We start from the raw sequence: 18,740 nt of genomic DNA, 5'->3' as shown, positions 1-18,740 counted from the left end.
GCGGCAAGGGCTCCTCGGAAAACCGGACAACGCGAACCCCAGAGCTGTCCTCACAGCCCAGCGCAGGAAGAAGGCCCGGCCGCCGGAGCCCCGGCGCGGTGCGCTTGCGCCATCTAGTGGGCAAGAGAAGAGGTTCTCACTTTTACTAATTCCTTTGTGAGAGCAGTAATGACAGAGGGGTTCCTGGGAACAGTAAATTACAATCCACAAAAGACAGCAGCGAACCGAGAGTGCTGGGACAGACTGGTGATAAATTCGTATTTTACAGGTAACTAAAGATGAGAATTAAGGCAAATGCTTCTCATTACGGTGTGTTTTTTCTCTCTCCTCCTTTTTGTTTTTTGATTTCCTTTTCTGGGACAGGATCTTGCTACGCACGCAGTTCAGGCTGGCTCTGCGTTCACTATGTGGCCCAGCCTGGCCTCACACTCACAGGGCCACCCTCGTGCCTCCGCCTCCCAAGGGCAGAGATTACAGGCGCTGCCACCACGCCGGATTCAGTAACAGTACTTTTCTTAAAACCATGTAGCCATCAGACACTGCGGAAGTTTATAAAAGACATGACAGTAAACAAAAATGATTTTCTGACAAATGAGGTCACGAAGCAGGGCTTCAAGCAAAGTAATGAACAACAGGACAGCCACGGATGGGGAAAGGACAAATGAGAAAGGAGGCACCTTCTGCCTGGGAGCCAGCAAGGGGCGTGCCAAAACAGCCCCAGCTCACGGAGGAGCCCTGCCGCCGTGTGCAGCTAGGGCAGACCACGGCATTCAGAGGTGCTGAGCAAATCCGGGAGACTGAACCCTTGGGTAACATCTCAACGGAAACTCCTCCAAGTTCTCAAGTTAACCTCATTGCCCCCGAAAGCCAGAAACTGAAGGTTGAGTGCATCAGCAGCCACCAGTTACTTGAGTGGTGTGATACTAAGAAATTCAATTAAAGTTTGGGGCACACTTTTCTCATCCATAAAACTGACCTTGGAATAAATTAGTGGTGAGCTGACTCAACTCAAAAATCAATAATTTTAGACACACACTCTCCAAAAAACTAGATATTAATAAAAAGAAAACGCAGCCCCTGATAATTAGCCAATAAAAAACAAAGCACGTTGCAGGCCCTGAAGAGGAAATAAAGATGCTCTGGATGCCAAGGGACAGGGACACTAGGGACCAGAAACAAGGCACTCAGGTACTCAAGTTTATTAAGGCAAAGCAAAAATAGGGATCAAAAACACACAACTGCAACGCCACAGAAATATCCGAAGCTAAGAATTCAGCCTGCAAAAAGGAGGGCTTCTGCTTAGGAATCTTTCCTTCTGAGATTCATTACATGGGAGCGGAGGAAAGGAACAGGACGAGGAGGAACAGAGGCAAAAGCACCAGTGCCAAAAAGTGCTGAGCCAGCAGGGCTCAGGAAAGCCCCAGCGCCAGAAGCGAGGCTGGAGGCACGAGGGGTTTCCGCACACGCTGCAGAGCATGAAGAAGGGCCCGAGGACTTCAGCCAGGTAATGCACACCGGCTGGTCACAGAGAACGGGCAGCCTGGAGAAGCCCGGTAAGAATGGAGTTCTGCTAAGCAGTGGACTGGACACATCTCCGTGTGTGCACGGGAAAGGCTAGTCACACTACTAACCCACCCTGGTAACAGCCTCGGTGAGTCGCATCCTTCTCATTTACACAGAAGTAAAACTGAAGGTGCGACCAAAGCAGAGAGAGCACCTCGAGGAAGACCTGCAGGTGAGCTGCTTTCCCGGAAGGGAAGAACGGGAACAAGACAAGAAGAAAGTGCAAGGCAAGAGTTACCAGAGTTAAGAAGAAAAACCCTGAGAAACAACACTGCCAGAGTGCAACACTGCACATGGCCAAAACCCGCACTGCGCTGCCTGGAGACCGAAGGGGACTACGTGTGGAAGGAGCCATATTTGTTCTGTATCTCTTTTGTCAAAGTGTGAACATTATACTGTACATGCAACCGGAAAACAAAACGTTTAACTGAGCTTAGGAAAGGCAAGCTGAAAGAATTTGTATTTAGTGGCTTCTGTTTTCACACTGGAAAAGGCAAAAGGTCCTAACGAGCAAAATACAGACACGGGAGAAGTACCTGGGAACAAAAGGAAAATGAAAACACTGTAAAATTAACTAAAGCAAGGCAACCAAAAGTAAGTCAGGCTGGCAGAGCAACAGTGGAAAAGCAGGAAGCTGGAAACACTGATCTCAACGCGGTAATTCTGAGATTCTAGTAACCGGATTAGACGGTGGCAGCCACCAGCTGCGGGAATACTGACCGGAGCTTTTTAAGGCAGCTTCCTTGCTGAAACTCCCCTGCAAAAGCAGCGTGCTCACACCATTTCCCTAGCTCTGGGCAACTCAGCCTTTTGCTTTTGATCCCGTTTGACACACAATCCTGCCCCTGCGATCGCTTTATCAGGGTTATTGAATGGCAGACTGATGTGCTGGAGAAAATTTCAGGCAGTACAATATTCGTCTGTGGCATGAATACTTCTGACTGCTTTCAACCAGATTTACAGCGAGAATCAGGAGGAAAAGAAAAACTCATTTGGAAAATCTAGAGTTTTGCCAGAAAAGATAACTGAAGCCAAGGAGAGCACGGCTGCTAGAAAGCCTCGCACTGAGAAGAGGTCAGGCTCTCTGTCTGCATCAGGTAACTCTACGACCCATGCTATCTCGGTGTCCTCATGCAGCGTCCTTCCTAATTCAAGCAGACACCTTCCTGGTTCTTGGTATGAGAGACTCCAGTGTCCTGAAGTCTGGATACTTGGAATATCATTTCAGGAGAGTGGATTTTAGTTGTATCTAGCTGTAGTCTATGACTGCAGGATTCTTCCTTGACACTGCTTTGACAGGAGAATTGCCCAACAGAGCAGAAGCACAGTCTCCTTTCTAGGTCTTAGTAGATCTGAGGTAGGAAAGAGGGAGGAGCCAACAGATGCCACTTTCCGTACTGCCTCTGCTGACTCTGGAGCTGGAGGGCGGTTTTGGTGCAGCCAGAAAATGGTGAAATGCAGGCGTGTCGTCCCCCCCCCCCACCCCGCCCTAACTTGTTCTCCGCTAATCTGGGTGATTTTCTGTGCAGCGTGCCTTAAGCAGAGCAGCTGTTCTCTAAGACTTCTGTCTGCTGGGCTATTCTCCTGCTCTTAGGTATGGAGAATAGATTTTTTTGGGCCTCACCCTTTCTTTGGTCTTTACACAGCATTTCTGGGCTGCTAAGTTTCCCACATCCATTCAGGAATATATGAGACAGTAAGAAAATCCAAGATTTTTAGGGGCTGGAGATTTAGCTTAGTGGTATAGCACCTGCCTGACAAGTGCGAGGTCCGGAGTTCGATTCCTCGAAAAAAAACTTTGACTTTTAGTCAAATTATTGGGCCTCAAGATCTTGCGCTGATTCATCTTCTTCCCACTTCGGTCCTTTTATATGTTTGTTTTATAGATAATAGCCAGAGTTTTTAGCTTTACTTAGCAAGAATAAGAAAAAAAATGTGTATTTTTGGAAACACAAGTCTGTACTACATCATTTTTTAGTTTACTTATATTTTCTTCCTAGTTAGGCTTGGTAGGGATGCAAGGATGTGTGTGTGTGTGTTGTATGTGTGTGTCGTATCTACGTGTTAAAGGAACTTCAGACTCGAGGAAATGTTCCTGATTCATTTCATTAGTCTCCTTATGGCTCTGTCAGTACCTGGTAATTAGAACAGGAGCCCACTTGTCTGCAGGCGCACAGTGGGATACTGTTAGGGAACCGTGACAGCACAGGGAAACGCGCATGCGCTGGTCACAACCCTAGGTAAGAATAACGTAAGCACGAGGTGACAACCTGTGTAAGAATTACACAACAGAGACGCGGCGGCTCTTGCTCTGGCCTCTGCTCTGCTCCACGCTGCCTGCTGCCTGCTGCCGTCTTGCACATAGGTGTCCTTTAACCCCGGGACCTCAGCTGAGGAATCCCCCTCGGGCCCCCCCTTGAATGGCCCAGTAACACAAGACTTGGTTTTTCGGCAAAAAATAATGAAGAAATGAAGAACCATATATTAGTCGACTCATTGCCCAAATTTAGAAGGCACACTTTAGTTAAGACAGAGGAAATAAAGTACAGAGCTTAAAGAAATACTATACAAAATCATGAAACTAGGGTTGGGGATACAGTTCAGCTGCAAAGTGCCTGCCTGGCAAGCGAAAGGTCCTGAATTTGATTCCCAGTACCAAAAGTAATTCTAATTTATTGAAGAAGCTTATCCAGATCGTTTTTATTTCCTATTTATTCTTTGTACAGATTACTCTCAGAAACAAGCACATTAAAGTCTCAAACCTTATGACGAGGTATTATAATTTCTGGTTTCCTTCTAATTTCATAATCTTTCTCTTTTCTAAGCATTTACAAGTTAAAAAAAACTTTCAACTTTTCTGTATTATTTTGTTTTAGATCATCTTCTTTTAGAAAGCATTTGTCAAGAATTCCTGAACTCACAGTTTTTTTTAAATTTATCTATGTCATACATACCTAAATGATTCTAGCATATTTACATATATGCTCTCAGTGGACTTTAGGCGCGTAAAAGGTGGAAAAATTCTGATTAACTTTCTATATCTTTCTAAAGTAAATGCTATGGTTTGTGTCTGGATGTCCCCCCAAGGCCACCTATGGTCACGGAGAGGGTGGCCCTTTAGAAGGCCGCTGAGTTTAGTGTTGGTGACTGCTCGTTGCCTGGCGCTGGGACTGGCGGTGTGACTGGCGCACAACATTGACAGGGGCGAGAAGGGTTGTGCTTCCTCCTTTGCCCTTCTGCTCCTGCCACTTGTGGCTGCCCTCAGCCATGCACCACCCTGCCTGGAGACAGCTGAGTACAACTGAAACTTCCAAAAACTGTAAGCTAAACCAACCTTTCCTTCCCTAATTTTGGGTGTCAGGTATTTTGTCTCAGCTATGAGAGAAAGTAAGCAAGACAGTATACTTCACATTTATAGGCGATAACTTAAGAATATGCTTTGAATTTTAGTTCAGAAGAGCATCAAGAAGCTATTAAGTGTATCAACAATGAGCTTCCAGTGAACAGCTAGTCTGCTGACCCGAAATGTATGCTGACGATGACCACCACCAGCATGTTCAACCCACTGGGCTCAATGGCCTAGGGTGAAGACTCCCCACAGCAGGACTGAACAGAAGCAATGCTCTGGCTAAGGATAGGATAAAATCTAATGACTTCTGGGAAGCAGCAGGTGTCCAGTCTGGCAACAATCTTAAAGAGGGGAAGCTCTTTAGGACTAAAAACAACCAGGAGTTACAAATGATATCAGAATCTATAAACACAAAAGCTGCTCACAAAAATTTTTAAAACCACATTATATATTAAATAGGGTTCAGTTCTTTTAACTAGAATCAGATGTATACTCTTACAGAAAACCTAGAAAGCTGATAAAATATTTGAAACATTGTCCAACAACGGGTAACAGATTTTGACTCTCAGCCAGGCATCGTGATACATGCCTACAATCCTGGTACTCAGGAGGCTGAGACAGGAGGAGCCAGAGCTCCAGGACAGTCTGGGACACATAGTGAGTTTAAGGCTAGTCTAGAATACATCACTGCATCATGTCTCAAAGGGAAGGAAGGAAGGAAGGCAGGAAGGAAGCCAGTCAACAAACAAGCTATACTGCCCTGCTCTTTCTGCAGTCACATCCAACAGGGGACATCTTTGCTGAGTTGGGAAAACGAAAGGTAACTGGACTATGTAGGGCATTATAAGAGAAAAGAAAGCCCCTTAGAGAACAAACATGCTTTGGGAATCAGTACAGCAATCCTCAGGTATTTTTGGCAGAATACTCATCTAAAATTCATAAGACACAATTTCCCAAGTCTGAGGCAAAACATGAATGTCTGGGAGGCAGAAGATGAAAAATTCCCAGAATTTATTAAAAAATAAGAGAATCCGTGCACACTTCTCACTTGAAACCAGCCAAGTCACTGATAAGGAATCTAAAACTGTTTAAGTTGTATGCCTTTGTCTTAGTTAGTTTTTACTCATCACTGAGACAAAATACCTGAAGCCCAAAGTTGGGAAAGATTTATTTCTTAATAGTTTTTGGAGGTTTCAGTCCATACACAGTTGGCTCCAAGGCAGGCTGGCATGGCGGGGCCCACAGTTCACGGCAGCTGCAAACAGCAAGGAGGAAACAGGCCAAAGAGCAAGACACACCTTCTTCCTGCCATTACATTATATGCTGGCTCCACCCCCATGTGGGTGTAGCACTGACACCATCAATCCAAGCACTAGACAATGAACCATCACAAATGCACAGTGCAAACTCATGAGACATAAACCATGACATTTCACCCCTGGCCCCAGGACTCGGGTACATCCTTTATACAAAAGACATTTAGTCCACCTCCAAGAGTTGCCAAAGTCCTACACAGCTTCAGCATTGCTAAATAGTCCAAGCCAAAGTCTCCTCCAAGATCTATGGCTAACTCTTAACCATAAGCCCCTGTACAAAAGAAACAAGGTTAAACATTTCTGAAATGTAAAGGCACAAGATAAACATTACCATTCCAAAAGTTACAAACAGGGGAATAGAAAGCATTGGAAACAAAGCAAGTCCAACATCCAGCAGGACAAACATTAAGTCCTAGAGTTCCATGCTCAGCATCTGAAGCAATCTGGTTGTAAGCTCCAAAAGGCTTGAGTGATCCCACCTCCACAGCACATCCAGGGATTTCAGCTCCAGCACGTTTTTTCTTAAACCCTCCCTGCTCACTTTTTGCAGCCTTCCCTGGATCACCCACATTCTTGGCTTTTCCAAATTTTTGGTGTCTCTACTGCACCTTTGGCTTTACCCTTATATCTTTACAAATTGCCCTCTCAGGGGCACACTGCTTGGCCTCCCAGGCCCTTTACAATCAAAGTGGAAGCCTTCTTACCCTCAGAATTTGTGCATTTTCCTTGCACCTAAAATCAGCACCATGTGGATGCCATCAAGGTTTGCTGCTAGCTGGAGCAGTAGCCAGGCTTTTCTCTCTCTTGGCTGTAGGGGTCGATTGCTTGGATTGTTGGGCTCTGTGAACCTGATTGTGAAGAAAAGCTTCTCTATGTTGCTGCCTTCTGGAACCTCATGTGGCCTCTGTCGCCATTCTGGAGCATGATGCTCTGTAGCTTTCTCCTCTGAACAAATTCTTTCACTTTTGCAGTTTTGATCAATGCTTCTTAGGATGCTCTTGGGCCATCTTTATTATTTTTCTGTTTCTCCTCAGCAATCAAAGTCTCAACTCTTTCTTTACAATCCACAGCATTCCTGGGAATTTTCTTTTTGGCCAAAGTCACAGTATTGCAAATTATCCTGCTGGGTTCTTTCCTCTTGATCTGCAACATAAAGCCCTCAACAATAGCCATGCCAGACTCAACATTCGATTGTTTTGAAATTTCTTTTTCTAGATTAATCAGTCCATTGCCCTTAGTCTCAGTCTCAGGCAAAGTCTCTGGGCATGAGCAAAATGCAGACAAACTTTCATCAAGCCATGACACACATCATGTGGAGTCCAACAACCAATGAAGTCCTTCCCTGTAGAAACCTCCCAAGCCTGGTCTTTACCATCAGGCTTTCTATCAGCCTTCTGGTCTCCTGAGCTCTGACCAGAATCCTCACTACAGAACAGCCTAGGCTGCACCAGCTCTATGCATCCAGGAAACATGTCCGAACCTTTCCAAACTCTGCCCACAGGCTATTTCCAAAGCCTCTTGAAAAACACGGTCAGGTATGGTCACAGCAAATGACCCCACTCTTGGTACCAAATTCTGTCTTAGTTAGTTTTTACTCATCACTGAGACAAAATACCTGAAGCCCTGAGTTGGGAAAGGAAAGGTTTATTTCTTACAATTTTTGGAGGTTTCAGCCCACATTCAGTTGGCTCCAAGGCAGGCTGGCATGGCGGGGCCCGCAGTTCATGGCGGCTGCAAACAGCAAGCAGAAAACAGGCACAAGAGCGAGACACACCTTCTTCCTGCCATTACATTACATCCTGGCTCCGCCCCTAGGTGGCTAAGAGTCAACAGTTTTACTGATATCCCACTCAAACATGAATTATCTCTACTTCGACCCTCAGATACCTGACACAGAAGGAGTTCTGATGGCCCCGTGTACTCTCATACAGTATGACCGTGGTGGCATACAGAAATGATCTGTTGGACCTCATTGAACTAGCGTTTTTCAGGTGATCAGCGAGTGATATTTCACACACATGCGTGGGCAACACTTGTAAACATTCTGATGTACACTCAAGTACTACAGTTATCCGAGGAACAGCACTTAGCCACTTTTTCATGGAACACATGTTTACTTCAAAGCATGACCCATGCACAAACTATACTGCTTGAAACGAGGGTACCTAGAGGATGTTTTCCTGAAAATGAAAAAAGTGAGCCTACCACACCTCAAGGAAAACAAATGACAGTAATTCACTGTCAATGACAAAAATTCAGACTCTGAAGTGAAACCTCAAAGTTTGGAGAATTTATATCCATTCCTGTGAGGAAATCAAAAAATTCTGGTCTTGAGATAGGTAATAATCCTAACAAAGAATTTTTTGACATTTTATAATCCAGCAGTTCTCAAAATATTTGGTGTCAGTACTCCCTTACACTCTAAAATTTTGGAGAGAACTTTTAACAAAGTTAACACAGAGAACTTTTATTTGTGTTGCTTACACCTATCAATATTTACTATGCTAGATATTTTAAATAATTATTTAATAAAAATCTAGTTTAAAATAATAACGAATCCATCACATGGTTAGCATTTTAGTAGAAGATAGCTTTTTGTAAAAACTCAGTGCGGAAAGTGCCAGTGGTTTGCATTTCTGCAGATCTCTGTGGTGTCCAGCTTAATTTCAGGCAGCTGGGTTCTGTTATGTGCTTCTGTGTTCTGTGTGTGGCCACATCACAGGTCAGGTCACATGGCTTCCTGAAAACTCTTGAAACAGAGATGAAAAAGGCAAATAATATCTCAGTATTACTGTGAAAATAGTCCTGACTTCACACAACCCCTGACATCTCTTCCTATATTATCTCATGTTAGAACTGAGACAATAACAAGCCTTAGTAGATACAGCTACAATCATTAATGTTGCAAATCTTTTATCTTATAAAAACTCTCACTGCCAAGGCCATACATTTCTTGGAAGCCTTTTTTCCCCTTTAACACTGGTAGTACTAAGAACTGAACCCAAGGTCTTTGTTCTGAGCTGCTTCCTTTTTAATTTTTACTTTTGAGTCAAGGTCTTCCTATGTTGCCTAGGCTGAGGTCAAACTTGTGACTCTCCTACATCAGCCTCCCAAAGTGCTACGATTGCAGATATGCACCACCATGGCCAGCAACAAAGTTTATATTTTTAGACTTTATTGCTAATCAAATCAAAGCAGGCATTACTACTGTAGTCTCTAATTAACATATGCTAATGTGACTGCTGGATCTCTTATAAAAACATGAACATGTAACTATGTATCCATGCACGTAAATAAATATATTCTCTCATGTACATACAATGTATATGAAAAGAAACATACTGAAATATTACTAGTAAGATAACGGGGAATTTTTATTATTTTACCCTCTACTCCCCATATTTGTATGTGTTTGCCTTCAGGTTTTTTGAAGTAAATGGTAAAATGTATTCCATTTCTCTCTGCCTCTCCCCAGCTACAGCTAATGTCCTTCTTAATGGCCATGGGCCACCAAGTGTACTGGTGCCCACCTATAATCCCAGCACTCAGAAGGCTGAGGCAGGAAGATCCTTGGTTCAAAGCCTCCTTGAGCTACATTACAAGACCTTGTCTTAACCAGTAAAAAATAAAATAAAAAATTTTTAAAAGGTGGTCAACTTGCTATGACCTACCTAAAAGGCTTTAATACTACTAAAAAACAGAGAACAAGGACAAAAATGAACCAGAAAGTAGGAGGCGTTGCACATTATATCAACGTATCAAAAACCTGAAATTCAGAGTTCTGATCCAAGGCGCTAGGACAGTGGAGGAGGCATGCATGCAGCAGCAGGCTGGCTGTATCACTGGACATTCTAAACGTTTGCCATCACTGCCCTAGGACTACTAGTAAAGTATGTTCTTTCCATAAAATAATTCCACAGTGCCAACAGTAACTATACACACCAATGAACTCTATACATTATGAAGTGTTTTTACTTATTGTTTGATCTTACATCATCACAAATACAACACCTGAACAGATTTAACATACTTTTAAAGACCTCAGCCGGACGTGGAGGCACACACCTCTACTTTGGGAAGCTGAGGCAGGAGGACTGCAAATTTCAGCCTAACCTCGGCAACTTAGATCTGCCCTGAAAAAAATAAAACCAGGTGGGGATGTACCTCAGTGCAAAGGCCCTGGGTTCAGTACCAGCTTGGGGGGGAGGGGTTTCAATCTCTTTAAACATTAACATTATTCAAGAAAATGTCTGACTCTTTGCCAAAAAGAATTACAGTGAAAGTACACTAAATCAAGTTATGAAATGCAAGGTTCTAAATTTCTCCATTAGGAATCTCAAGATCCTAATGGTTAAATAAGGCTTCCAACGCTACACCAAAGCATCTGGTAACAAGCGTGACACCCCTTACATGTAATGAACACACAGAGAAAAGAGAACGTGACACACATCACAAACGACTGTCTACTTAACCAGCAGACAGAAGGAGCCTGGGATCAGACTCGTGCTCTGGAGGACCACTCCTCGTCAAGTGTACGACCTCGGGTAACCTCACATCACCCTCTCCCATCCATAAAATGAGAGAGAAGAGCAACAGTGTTTACACAGGACTGTAAAAGACTATTTGTATTAGAGAAACAAGCAAAGAACCATGAAGCTAAAGTTCAAACACTCTAAAAAGAAATGACAAAATAATTGCACAGAAATGCCAAATAAGGTAGTCCAGGCTGGGGATTTAGCTCAGCAGCATAAGTGCCTACCTTGAAAGCAGGCAGTCGTGAGTTCGATCCCTGGTGCCGATAAAAACGAAAAAGACAAAAAAAAAAAAAAAAGTAGTCCAGAATACAGTATACTCACCTTTCAGACTTCTTAAAAAGATACAGCAGCTGACATCCAACTATCTCTTAACACAGCAAAACTCCAAACTGCTACCAACAGGTCACCTGCAGCATGTTCATACAAGAGTCTGGCTCTACTCACACAAGGTGAGCGGGAACACGTTTCTGAAATGAGAAAGAGGCGAGAAACACCAGCAGGCGCAGGTGGCCTCAGCTGTCCTTGTTCTCTGTAATGACTGAGAGAGAGCCCGTGTAAGGAAGCCAGCTTGGAGTTTGGATGAAAGAATTGACCACTCACGGAAAATCAAGACATTAGTCAATTTCCTCAAAAGGAGTGTTCCAGGTGGTGGCAGGGTAGGCACAGGATGAAACAGACTACCACTTCTGCCAGAAATTCAAGAAGCCCTCAAAGATAAATCAGATCAAAATGACAAAGCAGGCAGCTCAAGAAATTCCCACTGGCCAAAGCTGTGACAATTTGTGAATGGCAGCTCCCTGAGCAAACAGAAGAAAAAATTAGAGGAGGAAGCAATGAAATTAAGAACAGACAAAACAACAACAAAAAAACTATTTAAAAATATAAATAAAATGAATAAACCTCTAACCAGCCAAACAAGAAAAAGGAAAGAATATACAGTTTACTAATGTTAAAAAAGCAGTCATCGTTACTGATCCAAAATACATCAAAAATATGATAAAGGCATACCATGAACCACAAATTTGATAACTGAGATGAAACAAACCATTTCTGTGAAAGACACAATCTACTAAAGCTCGCTCAAAAATAAATATGCAATCCATATTTGGCCTACACTTATGAAAGAAAATAATAATCCTGAATGGCCAGTATCTATTAAAAGAAACTAAAATCAATAGTTACTAACATTCTAAGAGAAAGGACAAGGCCCAAATCATTTTGCTGGTGAATTCTACCTAATATTTATGGACAAAAATGGTATCAATTCTCTGTAACAGTGGTGGTGCGTCACCTACGGCATACCTGCCACCGTCAGCCGTTTGTTACCATTAACAGCTCTGACAGGTTTACTGTCACTTCTGCCCAGAAAATACTAGCATGTCAAATTCAGCAACGTATAAAAAGAATCATTTATCTTAAGTAATGTGATGCAAGGCTGGTTCTAAAAACCATTTCATGCAGCCTACTACACCAACACGCTGAAGAAGAAAAACCATATGCTCGTATCAATAGATTTGGGAAAAGCAGGTGACAATGTCTAGCACCCATTCATGATGGAAACTTATCAGGAAATCAGAAAAAGTGCGAATTACTTCAATTCAGTAATATTCAGGAAAAAAACCCACCAACATTACAGTTAACCAACGCTGGGAAAACTTCAATCTTCCCCTCTAATGTCAAGAAGAAAGCAAGCATATCTGCTCCAGCCACTTGTATTCAACATCATGCTGGAAATATTACAACAAAACAAAAGTAAACGGACTGGGTGGCAAGAAAATAACGTGTTTACAGATGTCATGACTATGTAGAAATTTCTGAGGAGTCAAATAAAGCAAAACCAAGGGGGGGATGTGGAGAGGACACAGCTTCATGGTAGAGTGCTTGTCCAGCACTGATGAGGCCGTGGGATCAACTCCCAGTACTGCAAACAAAAGAAAAACGACAGCCGGGAGAAACACCCTCACCACTCAGTACTGTGTTTCCCCTAGAGGACGGGCTGATGAATCGGACGGCACTGGACATTTATTCTGGAACTCAATAAGGAAATGACGGCCGATGTTGGGAGGCACATTTCTCATTATTGAAGAAATTACCCATCATTAAGGAGTTCACCAGAAGGATCCACATGGTAATGAGTCAGAGCTGAAGACAGCTGAGAACTTGTGCTCAGCTTAATAAAGACTCAGAAACACTTGTGTCTGTGCATGTATCTATATGTCTATATCTATAGGTAAGTGAATAGGTATCTCTCATAATAAATAAATAAATATCCATTTCTTTGCTCTGAATACCACTGTTTGATGAAAAGCCACAGTGCTCCCTGGAGAAGAGACCCATTCTAGGTCTGGGAAAGAAGGCAGTATCATATGAGCTTTACGTACTGTTCTGGTTTACACCTAGATGTCTCCCAGGGCCTCATCCACTCACCTCCCCAAGGCTTCTGGGAGGTGACAGGATCACAGGATCATGACACTCATCGCTGTTACGTTTACACCTAAGTGGGATTTAGGATGCCGAGTCTGATGAGAGGAGGCAGATCGCTGGCCCATGACGGCCTGGAAGGCAATGACTTCCCCCACCACTCCCCCCTTCACCTCCGTTCTTTGCTCCTCCACCACCATACGGTGAGCAGCCCTCCTCTGCCATGTCTATCTGCCTGCTGTCCTACCTTGGACTATGGACTAAAAAATGTGAGTCAAAATAAATAAACTTCTCCCTCTTTAAGGATGTCAGGTATTGTGACCCAGGGACCAGAAAGAGTCTCTGGTACCAGAGAAATAAGGTCACTGCTACCTGACTCTGTGGTTTAGACACCTCTGTAACTAGCCTGCAAGAGGAGTTTGGAAAGATTTGGAGACGGTGGCTGGAGAAACCACCCAAGAATGCTGTGAGATGAGCTGAACTGAGCTTGATGGCAGATTCTAGTGAGAGTTCAGAAGACAAGAATGCTGACAGTAATGCAGCTGGTGAAGATCAAACTAAGGTTTCAGATGGGAACAAGGATTTCAAACAGGAGTTGGACTTCAGAACACGTGGGTGATACTCTGGGAGAAAAATGGTCTACATTTTGCTCATGTCTTCAGACTGCAGGAGACTGAGATTAAGGGTTCTGGACTATTTAATCTGGCAGAGGAAATTTCAAAGCAGCTCAACATAAGGGTTGTAGCATGGACACTGTTGGAAATTTTTAGCCAGATTTATATGCAAAATCAAGTGCACAAGGCCTACTTTAAAAGTTTTCAGATTTGCAACAAAGAAAATGCCTACAAAGATGGGGCACAGGAGAATTTGGCTGCTGAAGACATTAGTCTTAAAAAGAAGCTGAGTACTTTAGATCAGAATAGAGAAAACAGTTTAAGAGCGTATAAGGAAATAGCAACACTCCTCCCCTTTGACTTAGCTTTGAAAAAGTCCCAGGGTACTCTGTAGAGAATGCATATTTCAGGGTTTTACCACGCTCAGCCATCAAGGTGCCTAGAGGCCTGCCACCACAGACAAGATGCCAAAAGGCCTGGCTATGCTCTAGCTGGCAGCAGACCTTAGTGTCAGCCACATGGTGCTGGTTTTATAGGAATGCATAATGCAAGAATTACAGAATCCTGGAGCTTTTACCTAGATCTCAGCAGCAGGCCTGGGAGGCCTGGCAGTCTGCCTGTGAGAACACAATGCGTGCAGCTCTGAGAGTGAAGAAGAAGTGCAGTGGAGAACCTGGGAAGCTGGAAAAGCTGGGAACATGACCATCTGCTGAGGAAAACTGCACATGGTGCATACAGTCAGCCAAGACAGAAGCCACGGTGGCTGCAGTGGCCCAGCTATGGGAGTGGGCGGGGTGTTGCTGAAGTCACTCAGGCTGAAGCTTACATCCTGCTCCAGGTGCTGGACGTGGAGACAGAGATTTAATGTTTGCTCTGCTGGGTTGTGGTCTGGTCCTGGTCTCCCTGCTTTCTATCATTCCATACCTCCATACTTACAACAGAAATATTTACCCTTTGGCCTTCTATGTTGAAGTGTTTAACATTTCTGACAAGGGCAAGCTAAAAGTTTGCCCTAAGACTCAGAGGAGACTTTGAACTTGAAGTTTTTAGCAATGCTGAAATTGTTAGGTCTTTGGCAACACTTAGAAATGGACCAAATGCATTTTACATAAAGGGATGCACATGAGTCTTCTGGGAAGCAGGGCTGGGACATTAACAGTTTACACCTAAATTTCCCTTACAGCCTCACACATGCACAGGTGGATCTTTTGGGAGGTGACTGGATCATGGGTGCGTGACACTCATGCCCATCAGTACACTGGTGAGTTTAATGTGATTTAGAGGAGGCAGGTTACCGGCCCACAGCTGGGAGGATGTAACTTCTTCCTCTACACTCCTTCCCCTTCTCTCTGCATCCTCACCCCCACACCATGTGCAGCCCTCCTCTGCTGTGTCCAGGTGCCTGCCGTCAGGCCTGGAGTCAGGGACTATGGGCTGAAATCTCTACAAATTGTGAGGCAAAATAAACCTTTCCAACTTTAAGTTGCAGGCGTCAACTACTGTGTCTCAGGGACCAGAATGTGATTAAGACAAGGACATACTCTCAACAAAAACTATCCCAGGATTATAAATTATCCAAATGGTCACAGAAGCCAACTAAAGGGTTCCCAGCAGGAAAAAACCAGAATATTCTGAATGAGGAGCGCTTGATTATAACCCAAAGTATAAAATAAATATCCATGATTCCATACTAATATAAATGGCTGACTAAGTAAATGTAAAAAAATCTCTTCACATATAAAGAGTTCAGGTAATCTGCATAGATACTCTACGCTCAAGTAGGGGCCAAGAGAAGGATAATTCCCTACTCTGTGTGAGCTATGCACTGGCACCATTTCTACCTACAAAGTATAGAAAGGGACAAAGGAACTTTACAGTGGAAAAATCTGACCACCAGTACCCTAGCTAAGTGATCAAGGTCAACATTCACAGTTACAAATTACGTCATTTATTCGTGACGATAAAAATAGAACTTTACTTACACGATCTTCATTCCCAGAACTTAAAAGGCTAGTCTAAAAATGAAGTGGAGGGGACCCCACAACACTGAAGTCCAGTAAAAAGGCATTCAACAAAATATCTAAACCATTGTAACCAAAAAGGACTGAGAAATTAAGATAAGAAATCCAAAGGAAACATGAAAACGTTGATGTGCTATCCTGGATAATGTAGCAGGAAAAAAGATATTACATAAAAGCTAGGGAAAGCTGAAGACACTGTAGGCTTCTGTTAACAGAAGGTGAGGCCTGTGCCACACTACAGTAAGACGCCAGGGAAAGCCTGAGAATGAGGGACACAGGAGTTCTGTTAGAGGACAGGCTCCATTTTCCTGTGAGTCTAAAACTTTTAAAAACAAAACTTGTTTTTTAAAAAAAGGAACAGCAACTAGGTGTGGCAGACAGCAGCCCTTCCAGAGGGAGAACCAGCAGCAGCTCTTGAGATCCGCACCACGTTGGAACTTAGGACTCTGGGAAGCCAAGTAAGCACCTCCCTTCCCTGGTAATCGGTGGCAGTGTGGCAGACTGCAGCCCTTCCAGGGGGAGAACTAGCAGCAGCTCCTGAGATCTGCGCCATGTTGGAACTTAGGATGCTGTGAAACCAAACAACCAGCCTGCCTCCCTGCTAAGCAATAGTGAACCTACTGATTGATGCACGGCCTAGAGTCAAACATCCCACTTGCCCTACCCCATTTCTCCACACCCCCCCCCACCCATTAGCAAATGGGAACCAGAAATCTGAGCATCTCCTGGGAGGTTGACCATAGCAAATAAGGGGGACTTCCTTCTACCATCTCTTTGAAGGCAAATATTTTTATTACTGTTTTGCTCTTTTCTGATTAATGGTACTGCTCTACTCAATATTCTGTTTTGATAAGTTCTACAGTGTTCTATATTTCATCTCATTTTGAGATACGGGATTGAAAGAACAACTATTATAAAGATACCAAAATATACTGTGATACCTATTACTATTACCAGGGTAACCTGCTGTGAAGTTCTGTACCAATTTCACTGTACGATCTTAGTTGGCTTTATTCTGTCTTCTTCTGTTGTATACTTTCAAAATAAAATTTAAAAAAAGAAGGAGGGGCTGGGGATTTAGCTCAGTGGCATAAGTGCCTGCCTTGCAAGCAGGCAGTCATGAGTTCGATCCCTGGTACCAATAAAAAGGAAAAAGAGGGGCTGGGGATTTAGCTCAGCGGCCTAAGCACCTGCCTTGCAAGCAAGCAGTCATGAGTTCAATCCCTGGTACCGATAAAAATGAAAAAGACAAAAAAAAAAAAAAAAAGGAAAAAGACAAAAAAATAAAATAAAGAAGGAACAGCAACTGAAATGATGAGACAATAAAAAATGTATTTCTATAACACTGAGCGAGTTGTCTGCCGCTATTAGAGGCGCTAAGAACAAAGAGCTGGCACTTTAAAGGGCAGGAAGCCCGAGGCCTATCTTGCCTTCAGGAAGCTCCACGGTCCAACCCTGGCCGACACGGGGTTTTTAACAAAGATCTGATGAACACCACTTAACTAAAAGATCCAACTTTGAGAGACAACTTGATGCCTTGTATTTACCTATCAACATACTGTACATAAGAACATGAAAGCCAAGAATTGTTAAACACAACTCAGACTTTAAAGTCAACCTGCTTCTAGGAAACGAAGTGCCTAGGGTGCTACAGGATAGTACCTGCAGCATAAGACTACTTTTTGTCATTAAGGTCCAGAAACATGGGTCTGTCACACTCACATTTATTTTTTAGAATACTTCTATTGATGAATTTTAATTTCATAAATCTTACTATATTAAACAATGAGTACTTAACAGGAAAAAAAAATCACAAAAATAGAGTACTGAGTTTTTCATATCTACTTTTTATTTTTAAAAAAATCAAAATTTTCAACACTGACAGGTTTTTGGTGTACAAGTTCTTTTTTTTTGCTTTTTTATTTTTTAGTGTACAAATTCTAAAAAAAGAACTTCAGAGATGAATTCCCATATGAACTATATGAAATACCAATAGCACCCTACAAGGAATAAACAGTCTTTACGTTGGCTACGCACTGAAGGCAGCACACACACGGCACCAGCCAGCTCCACGCACACTCACTGTGCACACACACAGCGCGTGCCTTTGCCTCCCTGGCCTTCCTGGAGGACCTGCTTGACATCTCAGGGGTCTTGCTGTTTTGTCAGGAGGCTCACATTCTACAATGTGTAGTGAACAGGAATATAAAGTATCAATGAAATAAATTATTGAAATGTATTATGCATTTAGACAATATTTTCACATCACTGTGTACTTGCTTACAAACCCAGAAGATAACATGGAAAATAAAAAGCTACGTAAACTACACTACAAGGTAAATGCAAACAAGTCTCCCGTGGAAATAAGCTTTGCTCCAACTGTCCCATCCAAGGCAGTCTGCACACACGACAAACGCGTGTCCCCTGCACAAGCACGGCCTGCACTGCCAGCACGTGTGCTTTGTTTTCCTGTCCCTCCTTCTCCTGTGGGTACAGCTGCATCTCGCTGTTTTCCTGTGGTGGTTGCAGGTCTGTGTGATGCTGTGCCTGCCCGCTCACCTGTCAGCTCACCAGTGTGCTTCACAGTTTTTTTCCTCCCCGGGCAGAAACATTTTGGGTTTCCCCCGCTGTAAATGATCTCTTATGAGCTCCAATCCCAATCCTCTTAAGAAACTTTCTCCATGACACTTTGCACTTGCTATTTTCGTTGTAAACCATCAAGCTGTTCAGGCCACACGGTCAGGACCAAGTGAAACACGGCCACAGACCATGCTTCGTGTTTTAAGCGGCATCACAGGCGCTGAGTAACTCACCAGCAACATCCACTCCACCTTCAGTTTTGCTACAGAAAGTCCGTCTCGGCGTCTGCCCTGTTGAGGTTTCCTATCAATATCTCCATCTTGGTGAAACCTTTAAATCAG

General features: G+C 43.4%; 1 protein-coding gene across 8 annotated transcripts in view; it reads right to left on the bottom strand.

The window, feature by feature from the left end:
• The window catches only part of Mapk8 (mitogen-activated protein kinase 8), an 85,960-nt gene that overhangs the window by 46,370 nt on the left and 20,850 nt on the right, over nt 1-18,740 (bottom strand). For 2 of the 8 annotated variants that reach the window (XM_063233756.1, XM_063233759.1), the window contains exon 3: nt 11,085-11,230. The exons of the other annotated variants lie outside the window; for them this stretch is intronic. The gene's annotated coding sequence lies outside the window, so the exon portion shown is untranslated. The remainder of the gene's footprint in view (nt 1-11,084; nt 11,231-18,740) is intronic. 8 annotated transcript variants of the gene reach the window in all.

This window comes from Cavia porcellus, unplaced genomic scaffold, assembly GCF_034190915.1.
Source record: "Cavia porcellus strain 051 isolate PalLab524CR breed Dunkin Hartley unplaced genomic scaffold, mCavPor4.1 scaffold_23, whole genome shotgun sequence".
Classification (NCBI taxonomy): Eukaryota; Metazoa; Chordata; class Mammalia; order Rodentia; family Caviidae; genus Cavia; species Cavia porcellus.
The sequence above is the reverse complement of the archived record's forward strand: the minus strand, read 5'-3'. Positions and strand labels throughout refer to the sequence as shown.